This window comes from Chiloscyllium plagiosum, chromosome 1 (assembly GCF_004010195.1).
Source record: "Chiloscyllium plagiosum isolate BGI_BamShark_2017 chromosome 1, ASM401019v2, whole genome shotgun sequence".
Lineage (NCBI taxonomy): Eukaryota > Metazoa > Chordata > Chondrichthyes > Orectolobiformes > Hemiscylliidae > Chiloscyllium > Chiloscyllium plagiosum.
The window spans coordinates 101,975,039-101,990,107 of NC_057710.1; positions in this window are offsets into that span (position 1 = coordinate 101,975,039).

Sequence of the window (15,069 nt, forward strand, 5' to 3'; positions counted from 1 at the left end):
ACTCAAATCCTTTTTGCCACTACGGCCAAAATACTATTTGCTTTTCCAATTGCTTGTTACACTAGCATGTTAGCTTTCAGTGACTTTTGAATGAGGACATTCAACACTCCCAACTTCTTAACACAAGAAATATTCTGCAATATTTTTTAGTTTTCAATGTAAATAACTACACCTTCTTTCTACATTATATCCAATTTGCCATATTCTTGCCCGTTCATTTAACCTGTCCACATCCCTTCAAATCTCTTTGTAATTTTCTCACAACTCACATTCCCACATAGTCATGTGTCATCAGTAAATTTAGAAATGTTACACTTGATCATCATTTCTGAGGCCTGAGGTGACCATTAGTATGCACCCTAACTTAACATCCATCTCTTCCAAATGTATTTCATCAGAGCTGAGAAATCTGTCATCTTTTGGTCCCATTCATTTCTCAATATTACGTTTAAAAAAACAACTTTTTTTGCAATTCATCATTGTCACTGGTCCCTTGGTTATCCAGCATTACTAGACGATTATTTGCATCTTCCTCCGTGAAGCCAAAATCAAAGTATTCATTTAGATTTATTGCCATTTTCTTATTCACCCAGTTCCATTACAAATTCTCTAGTCTCTTTCTTACATTTGTCTTTGCTAATCTGTTATTTCTAATATATGTATAAAACTTTTTATAAAGTAGTTCCTTGAACATTATATTTTTCATAAGTTTACTTCCAAATTTTATTTTTTCTTTACCAGTTTTTTTCTTCTCCCTTAGTTGTATTCTGAATGTTTCCACTCCTCAGGCTTACTTTTATTTTAGTAACTCTACCTTTGATCTAATACAATCTTTAACTTCTCTTCTTAGACTTTAATTCTGTTCTTATATTATGCCTTAAAAGGAATTTAAGTTTTTGTAAATCAGGCATTAATTCTTTAATTATTATTATTATTATTTATTATTATTATTATTATAAGTATAAATTTCTCCAATTGCCTGATCACTCTCTACATTTTAATGTATTTTCCCAGGTTGCACTGATCAACTTACCCCATTCTTTTATAGTTTCCTTTGTTTAAATGTCAGACTCTAGTTTCAGATTAATCTGCAGATACACAGTTTTGAAATTTAACTCCAAGTTTTATATAACATGGTTATTCTTTTGAAAACTATCATTTAAAACAAGGTCTTTTCTCACCATATTTAAGCCAATCTGCTTGGTGTAATTTAACATACTGTTCTGGAAAAACATCTCACAATTGGGTGGCATGATGGCTCGGTGGTTAGCACTGCTACCTCACAGCGCCAGGGACCTGGGTTTGATCCTAGCCTCAGGTGACTGTCTGTGTGGAGCTTGCATATTCTCCCCATATCTGCGTGGGTTTTCTCCCATAGACCAGGTGAATTGACCATGCTAAATTGCCCAGAGTATTCGGTGCATTAGTCAGAGGGAAATCGGTCTGGGTGGGTTACTGTTCGGAAGATTGGTGTGAACTTGTTCTTGTTGGGCCGAAGGGCCTGTTTCCACACTGTAAGTAATCTAATCTAATCTAAACTTGTTGGGTCAAAGGGCCTGTTTCCACACTGTAGGGAATCTAATCTAAAATTGTTGTCCATGCATATTTATATTAGTGTTCTCTGTGAAAACTGTAAGATATGGAATTGTTTAGATATTTTCTGGATTGAATCATATTTGTAATCAACTGGTTTCTTAGAAATGAATTCAACACTTTAATGTGTGCTGTGGTTGATGTGCTATTTACAGAAAGTCAAACAATTTTGGAGAAAAGCCAAGAAAAGCTTCTCTTTGTATTGGAAGCTCGAAGAACTTAGACCTTGATATAAGATACATTTCCAGTACTACTAGGCACTGAAGTTGATGATGATACTGTTAGGTTAGTAATGATAATTTCTATCTACTATATTGCAGAGCATTAGCTCTTCACTTGTTGAACCAGGAAAACAAATAGTAAATAACATTGGTCAGAACGTATAATAGCAAACAGGAAAATAGTGCCGGCATTTTTACAGCTCGTAATATCTGTCCTTTTCAACAGCTTTTCTTGTTCTTTGAAATTACTTCCTGTACAACCCTATCAATATTAATCACATGTTAAAATGATATGCATATGACTTAATAACATTTAATGAGAATTTTTAATTAATTCCTGACCAAGTTTAAAAGTATGAATACTGCAGTCTGGCTATGAAATTAATTACTAAACATGGACATATTTTCAAAGTTACATGTTCTACTAAAATGAATTTTAATTATCTTTTTTTAAAAAAATACACATCATTTGGTTGCCCTCAAAAATGTTTCAGCTGAAATTTCAATATTCCGAACTGTATACAATTTATTAATGTTCAGGCTTTGCATCAATGCATTCTTTGTTCTGTTTTGAATCTGTCTTGAAGTTATTGTTTCAATTATCCTTCTGCTGATTTAGGAAAAGGTGAAACATATTTCTTGGCAAAGGATGTATTTTTGATATTAATGGATACTTTAATGTAATATTCAGGTGGATAACTTTCTGAGAGTGATTTTGAAATGCTTTTAAAATTGTGCAATTTACAATTTGATGACTGAGATCAACAATGTAAATGACAATATATTTCATTAAATTACATTCAAGTTTTTTGTTTCAACAATAATGAACCATCAGTATAAGAAGACAAGCAAAAAGCAGTTTTATTTTTAGGACAGTGTTATTTTATGGCATGTAAGATTTTAAGAGAAACAAAAGAATGTGTATATATTTATTTAAAACAAATATAAGAAATTACTGTACTTGGATTGGGAAATAGATAGCAAGAAGTAGTGATAGTAGACTTGCACAGGTATCAATTTTTAAAATTTTTGAACAGGTTAGATTCTTATAATGGACAAAATAAAATCTCAAATGATTTTCCAGGGAAATTATGTGAGCTAAACTAAAGAGAGTAAATTTGGAAAATTATTAGATACAAAATTAATTTATTCTAGTTTGTGAAATAGAAATAGCTGAGATCGCTGGTGTTGCCCTGCTAAATGGTTGTGATGGTTTGTTGAGAACCAACAAAGTATAAAAGAGGCATGTTTCTCCTATTTTGAAAAAAAGGACTAAAATCACAGCTGGGGAACTATTGACTTGTGAGTTTAATCTCAGCAGGATGAAAATTAATAGACAGCATTATCAGTGGTCAGCTGGAGCTTTCAGGTTAATGAGGTTAAACTCAACATGGCTTCAGAAATCTAGGTCATATTTAACAAACCAGATCTATATTTTTGAGAAATATTTTGGACAAGAGATTCTGTGGATGCTATTTGTTTGAATTAAAAAATAATAAAAATGTGTCACATGAAAACCTGTCTTATAATTTAATTCTATGTGTAGAGAGTAATTTCATGAAGTTGACCTCAAATAAGCTCTGCGCAGCCAAAAAGATGTGTTCACATCTAGAGTAAGACACAGCCAACATGAATATATGGTTTGGGGAATTTAGAGGCTGCATGGGAATAGAACTGCTCAATCATTCTTTTCTAAATGAGGGCTGTAGATAGGGCTTTAAAAGAAATAGTGGGTGGGGTGGGGCGATGAGTACAGTAACATGGAAAATTATGGAAAAGTTAAAGGTGGGGAGGGCTCGGCATAGGTTATTAATGCTTCCAGAACCAGTAATACGGCAAAGAGTATGGAAAAGCTCAGGAATCTAATTTAAGGCACATCGGATAAGAGGACAACTAATGAGAAGGGAGGGGGGCAGTCAAAACAGGACTGAAGGTGTGACATTTAAAAGCACACAGTCTATGAAATGAGCTAAGTGAGTTTGTAGTGCAGATTAAAATTGGTGGATATGATCACAGAAGCCCTACAGAGTGGCAACAGACTATTTGGCCTGTTATGAAGGTATAGAAGTGTACTGTACAGAGAGTTGAAGTCCAGAGAGCTGGAAAATCTACAATGTAACATTGGATCCAGCAGCTAGAATACCTGGGTTGCTATGAGACAAAACAAATTCAAATTTGGCCAATCAGTTTAAATAATGCCCCAAGACACTAAACTCCAATCAAGTTTTAATTTGGTATTTTGCCAATATTAACACCAATGAAATAATCCGATGCTTTAGGTATAAAATTAGGCATTTTAGAACAGTTAGTCAGAGTGGCGAGGAAAACTGCCAAGCCATCAACATATGCAGACTGCCTGGAGAATAGCTCTCTTAATGATACCTTTACTGATCAATGACCTGTTAAACAGAAATCCCTAAGAAGAAGAAAAGAAGACAAAGGAAGATACAAAGAGAAGATTTGACGACTGGCTGGTTTTGAAATTTGAATTTTTTTGGGAAATCTTAGTTGGGGGTTTTATTTGACCAATATTGTAGAAGGGAAAGTAAAAGATAGGTTAGAGAAAGGAGTTGTAAATAGTTGTTCGTTAATTATTCTGTTAGACTTTAAAAAATAAAGTTGTTAATTTTTACTTTAAATAATGACTTCTGGGATAATTCTTGGTCTCTCGAATTTTAACAGGTTACAGCACGGGTTAAATTGGCAGAGGAGGTGAGGTTGCCTTGTTGGTAAGAAATGAAATTAAATTGATAGCAAGAAGTGGTATAGAGTCAGAAAGTATAGAATCTGTGTGGGTAGAGTTAGGAACCACAAAGGAAAAATGATCCTGTTGGGAGTTGTGTAAAGTCCTCCTAGCAATAGATGGGATTTGGGCAGAAAATAAATCTGGAAGTGGAAAAGACATGGAAGAAAGATGGTCTTATAATAATTATGGGGACTTCAATTTGAAGGTTGCCTGGGAAAATCAGGTTGGTAGTGAATCGCAAGAAAAGGAATTAATGGAATGTCTACCGAATGGTTTTCTCAAGCAACTTGTGGTAGAACTGACTAAAGTACAGACAATTCTGGATTTGGTGATGTATATTGAGACAGACTTGATTAGGGAGCTTAATGAAGGAGCCCCAAGGGGCCAGTGACCATAATATTATAGAATTCACCCGGCAGTTTTGAGGGAGAAGTTGCAATCAGATTTAACAGGAACTACAAAGACATGAGGGAAGAGCTGGCCAAAGTTGATTAGAAGGGGAGCTGAGCAGAGAAGAGAGTGTAGCAAGAATGGCAGGAGTTACTGGAGTACCTCGGAAGGCAGGGCAGCAAATCACTCCATGGAATAAGCAACATACTAAGGGAAGGACAGTGCAGCCATGGCTGCCAAGGCAAGTCAGGGACAGCAGAAAAGCAAAAGAGAGAGCATACAATGAGGTCAATATCAGTAAAAAGCCAGATGTTTGGAAAGCATTTAAAAGTCAGCATGAGGCAATAAAAAAAAGCAGCAAGAAGGAAAGGATAACATATGAGATCAAGTTGTCTTGTAATATAAAAGAAGATTGCAAGAGTTTTTTTTAGAGAGATAAAAAGGTAAGAGAGAAGCAAGAGTGGACACTGGACCACTGGAGAAGGGGCAATGGGGAACAAAGAAATGACAGAGGAACTGAACAAATACTTTGCAACAGTCTCCACAGTGGAAGACACCAGCAACATCCCAGACTTTCAAGAGAGTCAGGCAACAGAGATGAGTGCAGTGGATAAGGAGGCAGCGCTGAGAAGCTGAAAGGCCTGAAGCCGGCTATATCACCAGAGAGCCTACACCTCAGGGTTTTGAAGGAAACAGCTGGGAAATTATGAAGGCATTGGTGGTTAACTTTCAGGGATCACTGAGTTAGGCAAGGATGCAGAAGACTGGAAAATGGTTAAATAACACCTCTGTTTAAAGAGGGAGGGAGGCAGAAGCCAAGAAACACTAGGCTGGTGAGCCTGATCCCAGTCATTGATCAGATTTAGAGTCCATTATTAAGGATGAGATTGCAATGCATAGTACAATAAGATGGAGTCAGCAGGGCTATGTTGAGAGGAGATCATACCTGAAAAACCTGTTGGAATTCTTTGAGGAGGTCACAAGTAAGTTAGATAAAGGAGAGCTAGTGGATGTGATCTATCTGGATTTCCAGCAGGTTTTTGATAAGGAGGCTGCTAAATAACAGAAGAACCCTTGGTGTTTGGGAGAAGCTACTGGCATGGACAGAGGATTGGCTGATTAGCAGAAGATGGAGAGTGGGCATAAAGAGATCATTTTCAATTGTCAGTTGGTGACTAGGTGAGTTCTGCAGGACTCAGTGTTGGGACCACAACTATTCATATTATACATCAATGATCTGAACAAAGAAACTGAGAGTATTGTTGCTGGTTTGCTGCTAACACAAAGATAGGTGGAGGGACAAGTAGTGTTTAGGAAGCAGGGGGCTGCAAAATGAATTGGATGGGCTAGGAGAATGGGCAAAGAAGTCACAGATGCAATGAATGTGGATAAATGTGGGCAAGTGTGAGATTCTGCACTTTGATAGGAGGATAGTGAGCATGTTCTTGGAAGGAATCCTGAGGGACAGCATGTACATGTATTTTGAAAGAAAAGAAATGAGTAGGGATAGTCAGCATGGCATTGTGCGTCCGAAATCATGTCTCACAAACATGATTGAAATTTTTGAACAAGTAACAAAGAGGATTGATGAGGGCAGAGTAATAGATGTTCGACAAATTTGCTCATGGGAGATTAGTTAGCAAGATTAGATCTCATGGAAAACAGGGAGAACTAGCCATATGGATACAGAACTGGCTCAAAAGTAGAAGGTGGTGGTACAGGATTGCTTTTCAGACAAGAGGCCTGTGACGAGGGATGTGCTACAAGGAATTGGTGCTAAATCCACTATTTTTCATCACTTATATAAGTGAACATGTGAACATGTGAATATAGTTAGTAAGTTTGCAGATGACACCAAAATTGGAGATGTAGTGGGCAGTGAAGAAGGTTACCTCAGATTACAATGGGATCTTGATCAGATGAGTCAATTGGCTGACGAGTTGTAGATGGAGTTTGATTTAGGTAAATGTGAGCTGCTGCATTTTGCAAAAGCAAATCAGAGCAATACTTATACACTTAATAGCAAGGTCCTGGGGAGTGTTGCTGAACAAAGAGACCTTGGAGTGCAGGTTCGTAGTTCCTTGAAAGTTGTCTTGCGTGTAGATAGGATAATGAAGAATGCTTTTGATATGCTCTCCTTTATTGGTCAGAGCATTGAATCTAGCAGTTGGGAGGTCATGTTGCAGTTGTACACGGTATTGGTTAGGCCACTTTTGGAATATTGCATGTAATTCTGATCTCCTCCCTATGGGAAGGATTTTGTGAAATTTGAAAGGGTTCAGAAAAGATTTACGAGGATGTTGCCAGGGTTGGAGGGTTTGAGCTATAGGGAGAGGCTGAATAGGCTGGAGCTGTTTTCCCTGGAGCGTCAGGGGCTGAGGGGTGACAGTTATAGAGGTTTATAAAATCATGAGGGGCATGGATAGGATAAATAGACAAGGTACTTTCCCTGGGGTGGGAGAGTCCAGAACTAGAGGCATAGGTTGAGGGTAAGAAGGGAAAAAATATAAAAAGGGCAACTTTTTCACTCAGAGAGTGGTGTGTGTTTGTGAAATGAGCTGCCAGAAGAAGTGGTGGAGGCTGATACAATTACAGCATTTAAAAGGCATCTGGATGGGTATATAAACAGGAAGAGGTTAGAGAGATATGGGTAAGTGTTGGCAAATGAGACTTGATTATGTTAAGATATATGTTCGGCATGGATGAGTTGGACCGAAGGGTCTGTTTCCTGCTATATATCTTTATGACTCTATAACTAAAAGTGTAAACTATTTTCTAAACGGGGAAAAACTTTAGAACTCTGAAGCACAACGAGACTTGGGAATCTTATTTCAAGATTCTTTTAAGATTAACATACAGGTTCAGTTAACAATAGGAAGGTAAATGCAATGTTCGCATTAATTTCAAGAGAACGAGAATGCAAGAGCAGGGATATATTGCTGAAGCTATATCAGGTTCTGGTAGGACCACATTTGGAATATTGTGAACATTTTTGGGTCCCATTTCTTGGGAAAGATTTGCTGATATTGGAGGGGTTCCAGTGGAGGTTTACAAGAATGATCCTTGGGATGAAGGGCTTGTCATATGAGGAATGGTTGAGGACTCTGGATCTGAACTCAATGGAATTTAGAAGGATGAGGGGGGAGTCTCATTGAAACTTACAGAATACTGAGAGGCCTGGATAGTGCGGACATGGACAAGATGTTTACATTAGTAGGAGAGACGAGGATCCAAGGGCACAGCTTCAGAGTGAAGACACAACCCTTTAGCACTGAGATGAGGATTAATTTCTTCAGCCAGAGAGTGGTGAATCTGTCGAACACATTGCTGCAGAAGGCTATGGATGCCAAGTCGTTGAGTGTAAGAAAACATTGATTGGTTCTTGATTAATATGGGCAGAAGGAAGGAGAATGGGTTTGAGAACCCCATTAGCCATGATTGATTGATGGATCAAATTCAATGGGCTAAATTGTCTAATTCTCCTCTTGTATCATATGGTCTTAAGATCTCAAATTAGCTAATGGTTTGGAAGCAAAATGTGCTTTTAAATACGGATCTTTCCCAGTTGAATTTGGTCACTTTTGGGATGCTGCAGGATCCTATATTTCTTCCTATTATTAAATTATTGAGAGCAGATCTTATGGATAACATCATCTTGTGAGTTAAAACTTTGTACCATGGAATGTTTGCAGTATAGTATATCTCCTTGTATTTTTTACACCAGAATGAATCACTTCTTCCTTTGGAATTAAATTTCATCTGCCATTTCCCTGCCCATTCTAGTAAATTCTTTATTCCTCTCAAATTATATATTAACCTCTTCACAATTCATTGTACAATTCCTAACACCATCCTCTGGAGAACTCCACCATAAAACCTTGTAGATAGTTCACATTTTGTCAAATGTTCTTCCTACAAGTTTTGGCAAACTTTAAACATTTCTGGTTGATCCCTGGTGAGATATTCTCTCTGAGTTTTGTTCAGGTGTATTACACTGCTTTCAGATATTCTTTCAGGTGTTTACTGCATCATCACACAACACCTTTTCATCAACACTCAGGCTCTTGGTTTCTCCCACAGTTCATCCATGCACTTGGTGAACACGGTATTCCATTGTTGCTCCTCCTGCACTGCTGCCTATGTACATTGAAGATGGTCTGGTGCTGCGCATATACCAAAATGAAGGCTCTAAAGACTCCTCTTTGCACTCTACCCTCTCTAGCATAGAGTCCTTTGTTTTGCAGGCAGGATTTGCAGATTCAAGTGTTGAGAGAAATGCTTGAAGAAAGTTGTTCCAATCTAATCCTGCACTTTTCATGTCCTGGTAGAAATGGTCATGCCTTGAATGAGGAGACTGTCAGGTGTTATAAAACACACAGGACACAAAAATAGCATGCATCAAGAGGAATGATTTCCCCTGCATTCTTCTGCAGTGGCTTCAATGTCATCATTTTACAATGAGGCTTTCCTTACCTGCAAAAAGGCCACACAAAAATAGCAAGGGTCAGGCAAACAGGGGAAAATTGTTTCTCCAGTAAAATGTTTAATATTTCGTAATCTGATGCTGGTTGCCATTGGTCAATAAAACTTTAGCCACTAATGTCTGCTTCCTCCTTTTTATGCCAGAGAACAGTTCAAATTGTCCTATCCAATATTTATTCCTAAACCAACAAATCTAATTATTTATCTCTATCATTTATGTGACCTTACTTTTAGAATGTGAATGCTACATTTACCTACAAACAAATAGCCACACTTCAAAAGTAGTTCATTGGCTATTTTAGGACATTGAGAACATGGAAGGCGCAACACATTAATGCAATGTTTTTTCTTCTGGACAATTAAATAACATGTCAAACATTGTCGGGTTACTTGTTAATGCTGTGTCCAAAGCCCAGAAGCAGTAAGTCTCATCTTTTCAATAACCACTGACACTATTTTGTTGTTGAGGTTCACATACCACAACATGGCTATGGCTGACATTAATGAATTTGTCGGTGAACACTGGAGAATTATAAATGATTCAGAGAGTCCATAGCAGAATAATGTCTGTACTTAAATAGAACATCAGATAAAATGAGAACGCTGCCTGCAGCAAGGGCATGTATTTGAAGTACAGCAAACATGGTTGTTCTCAAGTTTACCACCAATTACTTGCTTGCTGCTGCCTCTGGACAAATGACAAGAGCAAACAAGGCCACAGATGGAACATCGCAGTGTATTCCTAGAACAGAAACAGTACGATCTAAAACTGTAACACATCGAGATAGGCAGCAAGCTGAATGTCAACTAATTCCGTAGCAGAGTTTACAAGAAACCTCCATCCTTATTCCCTTTAGGAGATACAGAATACTTTAAACTCCCATCCTAACAGTTCACAGACAGATGAAAAGGCACTGGTACTGTATATTACAATTCCACTTAATGTTTCATCTTGAAAAATAATTATTGCAAAGTTTGCAGACATTTACTTTTGAAGCTAATGTTTGAAATTTTAGTCTCTCAAAGATTGCTCTGATGAACATATGCTTCTTCTAACTACAAACATTGGCTACAAATGTTTTGTTATTACAATATCTTCCTCAATCCATTTCTTTTTCACCTCCTCTGTACAGTTTATTGAAATTAGTCTTTATCCTATGAGTGACCATGTTGCTCATCGTATTTCAAATCACTATCATGTTGTCAAATTTCTCCACAAAACTTTGTAGATTCCCTCCTGGTATGGTCAAATCGTTGGACTTTGTTTTATTTGTAAGCAGACAAGCGTTGACCTTTAAATATCTGCTTTGTATTAGCAGCTATGGAAATCCTTAACAATGAAATGAGCCTTTTGGAGAATTTATATTTATGTTTCCCTGTCATACTGCACTTTAATCCAGTTTTCTCTATTTGCATTTTCAACTCATTGAATAAGTTAATGAATGGCAGCTTTCTTGTTGGTGAACATCATTAGATTTATTGAATGGTTCTTATCTAACACAAGGACACAAGGCTCAATACATCCTAGAAATGTCATAGTTTCCACTAAAACACCATGAACCTTTTCTGACAATGAGTTTAGTAGCAGAATAAGTGTGAAGAGAGGAGGGAAGGAATTAAATGAGCACTGATTGATTTTTCAAAAAGTTGAGTGCCATCATCTATTTTACCTTGAATAAAGGAACAGGGCAAGTGTTGTCCATTGTTTGCAAGAATAATTCTAACAGCTGAGAAAATTTATGAATGAATCCTTCACTGAAGCATGGTCTGTTAAATCATTGCTGCTCCATGATGCCTGCAGAAAATGTAATGAAAGGGTCATGGATCCTGTTGGTACTCTTCTTACTCAGTAGACCTCTTGGTCTTCCAACTACTTTTCTTCCATTTTCATCCCCAACTTTTTGAGAAAACACAAGACTGCTGATACATTAATGCTGATTTAGGAATTAGCAGTTGAATTTCTCCCTTCAATATTTGTTTGAAGTGTACAAACTGTCTACTGCTACAATTGAAATAATATGGCTTGAAAGGGGAAAAAGTAAATGCCCCCGCCCCCATTTCAAATGTGTGTTTGAGTAGCACTTATCCAGCCTGTAGCAAGTCAAAAATAAAATATTCAGCTCATGCATTAACTGTAAAGGTAGAACACATTTCACTTGATGTTATTTGTAAATGTGCATAATTGACTGCTGAATAATGAAGATCAAAAGAATGGAAACAGGGATGAATGGCATTACTTCGATCATTTTTAATTGTTTTATCCTGGATTACTTTTCTATCAAGACTTTATTAAATATTTATTTTAATACAACAGTTCATTGAAAACCCTTCAATACATAACACCCCTTGAATTCATAGAGGCCATTGATTATTAAGAATGTACTGAGCAGATTTGAATATACTGGAATTGTGCACATTTGTTGTGTAAGGTAGGCAAAGAGAATGTAAGTGGGAGAGAAAATAACTGAGAATAGCTTTAATTTGCTAATCAATATTGAATTAACATTGATATCAATATTATTATTTTATTAGAAATGAATAGAAAATGTAGTTGATTTAGCAACAATGATTTTATTTAAAACTTATTCCTTTTCATTCCAGTCTACTCACATGCTATTATTCTTAGTCAGGAAATATGAAATTGTCTTTTTCCAGAAACCTTTCTGTCCTATTCATTGATATTTCTACCAGGAGGCATTATTTGAGCAGAGTAAAAGAATATCTTTAACCCCACCCAAAACTTGTTGACCTACCTTATCAAAAAGCATCCAAACTGTATTTAGCAACTGTATTCCTTAATTGAAGCCTAAGTGCTAACGCTAGCAAGGAAGATGGCTTAAGATTAAAGATTAATTATTACAAGTTGTAATGTTTTAGGCAAGTCACTGTTATTTCTGATAACAAATGAAGTTAGTTCTTTGCAGAATTCTAATATTCCTTTATCTGATTAATTAAAATCAGAAAAAAGAATCCATTTTGTGATTTGTAATTTCAATTCGTGTGCACATAAATAGAAAGGTGTCTTTCCTCTTTGCATCTGAAACCCAGTTGAAAATAAATTACAATAATACTTACTTCTGTTTGAAATTCAAGAAACTATAATGATTATAAAGTGACCACTTAGATTTATTATTTTCTTGTCAACCTATAAGATTAAAGCTAGAAAAATGAGTTCCTACTCGTGTAGGTGAACAGAATACTCAGATAAAAGGCTGGTCATGTTTCCATTTTCATTGACATTTGGCGTGACCATCATTGCTGAGAATTTAAGTAGTAATGTAAATACTTATGATACAGATATTGTCATAGTAACATAGGGACACAGAATTTTGCCATTTCAAAACAGTCATGCCAAAACTCTCAAAACTGTCATGCCATTTAATGAGATCACGGTTAATCTGTCACTTAATTCACTATCCCTTGCTACATTTGAATTGCTGAATCATAGAATCCGTAAAATGTGGAAGCAGGCCATTTGGCCCAACAAGTCCACACCAACCTTCCAAAGAGTATCCCACCAAGACCCATTCACCTACCTATGACTAATGCACCTAACTTACACGTCCATGAACACTATGGGCAGTTTAGCATGGCCAATTCACCTAACCTGCACACCTTTGGACTATGGAAGGAAATCGGAGCACCCGAAGAAAACCCGCACAGAGAAGGGGAGAATGTGTAAACTCAACACAGACAATTGCCCGAGGCTGGAATTGAAGCCAGGTCCCTGGCACCGTGAGGCAGCAGTGCTAACCATTGAGCCACCGTGCTGCTTGGAAGATATCAACATTTATTAATTTCTGATTTAAAGTGAATTATTCAATATAATTCCTAAATTTTACTATCTCTTGTTAAAAAATGTTCTTATTTTACATCTGAGAGGTCTGACTCAGATGTTAGATTATATTCACTAGTCCTTGACACACCAAACAGCTAGAATAGTTTTTCTGTATCTATTCTATGAGTTCTGTTTAGTATCTTGAAAACGTTAATCAAATCATTGTTAATCTTCAAAATTTCAGAGAAAAAAAACACTTTCTTTTATCTCTCCTTGTAATTAAATCTTTGAAGAAGGTGTCATTCTGATCAATCTACACCACCCTCTTTCCAATTTCAATGTATTCTTTCTAACCCAGAATTACTCTTAATGCTCGGTATCATCTTGGCATGGTTTTGTATAGGTATGGTGTAACATCTAATTTCTTCTATATTCATCTAGTATTCATAATAGCTGGTAATTCATTCATTGATTTTTCATTATATATTTTACTTTTTCATGATATTTCAATATTCATTGTATATGGACCCTGAAGTCTTATTGATTTCCAGAGTTTCTAATTTTTCACCATTTAGAACAGTACCCTGTTCTATTTTTTTTTAGTTCAAAACTGGACTAAAAAAACTGGACAAACACTGAAGAATGTTTGTCTCACTTTTGTCTGTTAATTTATTCTGTTAATATTCCTTCGTAATTTCTCTGTTTCTATCTGCAGTCTGCCACCTTTCTTTGTACCAGCAGCAATTGTGGGTATGTGTCAATTTATGTTGTCCTCTAAGTCATGCTACATTTAGTATAATTGAGGCCCCAATGAAACCATAAGTTATCACATCCTGCCAACTCCCATTGTCTGCACTTGCTGCATCCTGCTGAACTGCAAATTTTATAACCAGCTCAATAATTTGTCTTTAATCCCATGAGCTTCAAATATAGTTAACAATATGTTCAAAAGACTGTGTTTAATGCCTTCCAAAGTTCAGTTAAATAACATTCATAGATCATCTCCTGTCAACTCTTTTAGTTCATCTCTTTAAAAAATGATCAGATTCACAACAAATTAACCTCATAACTTGCTTCCAAACAAAAATCATCAGGCTAACAACACGCACCATTATTTATGCACAAATTTCAAGGCAAGTTCAGGTGAGGACTGATGCAAAGCTCAATATCCCTGTCAAAGGTGTAACACTCCATCATTAGATTCAGGAAAACAGCATCTTCTGTCAGCATGAAATGGATTGATTGGTGTGAATTTGCTCTATTTGTAAACTCGGAAGTAAATGAATCACATGCATAAAATTACATTTTGTCTCAGTTAGCATAAGTGTCCTTAAATTGATGCAGCATGTTAATTAATGCCAATCAGCATGTGTGAAACTTAACATTAACAATTGCAAGTGTGGAATGCAATTCCTTCAGTTTGAATGGATGTTGAAGATTTTTGAAATCTAAAATTGCATATTTTTATTTAAATGTTCCATTTCTCTCTCATTTAATGCAGTGTTTCTTTCCGGTCTTTATTTCTCCATGTATTTAGTGTTCAAGTCAAAAATCCATTCTCAATTTATTTCCTTCTCAATTCTTCTACTGTTATTTCATAATCATTAATTTGGTTGATTAACGTTGGTTGACCCAGTTGTTTTGCCTATAGACCCAGGTCCCAATTTCCCAGTTTCTATCATTCTGGCATTGTCAGCTCACATCGCTGAAAATGTATGATGCAAAGATTTAAAAAATGCAAACATGCAAGAGCAATGCTAACTAAATGCAGATGCCATTAGATGTGCTGCTACAGTAAATTATGACCTATCGCGTTTTCGCAGCTGCATGTTAACTCCCCCGAGAATCAGGATAGGATT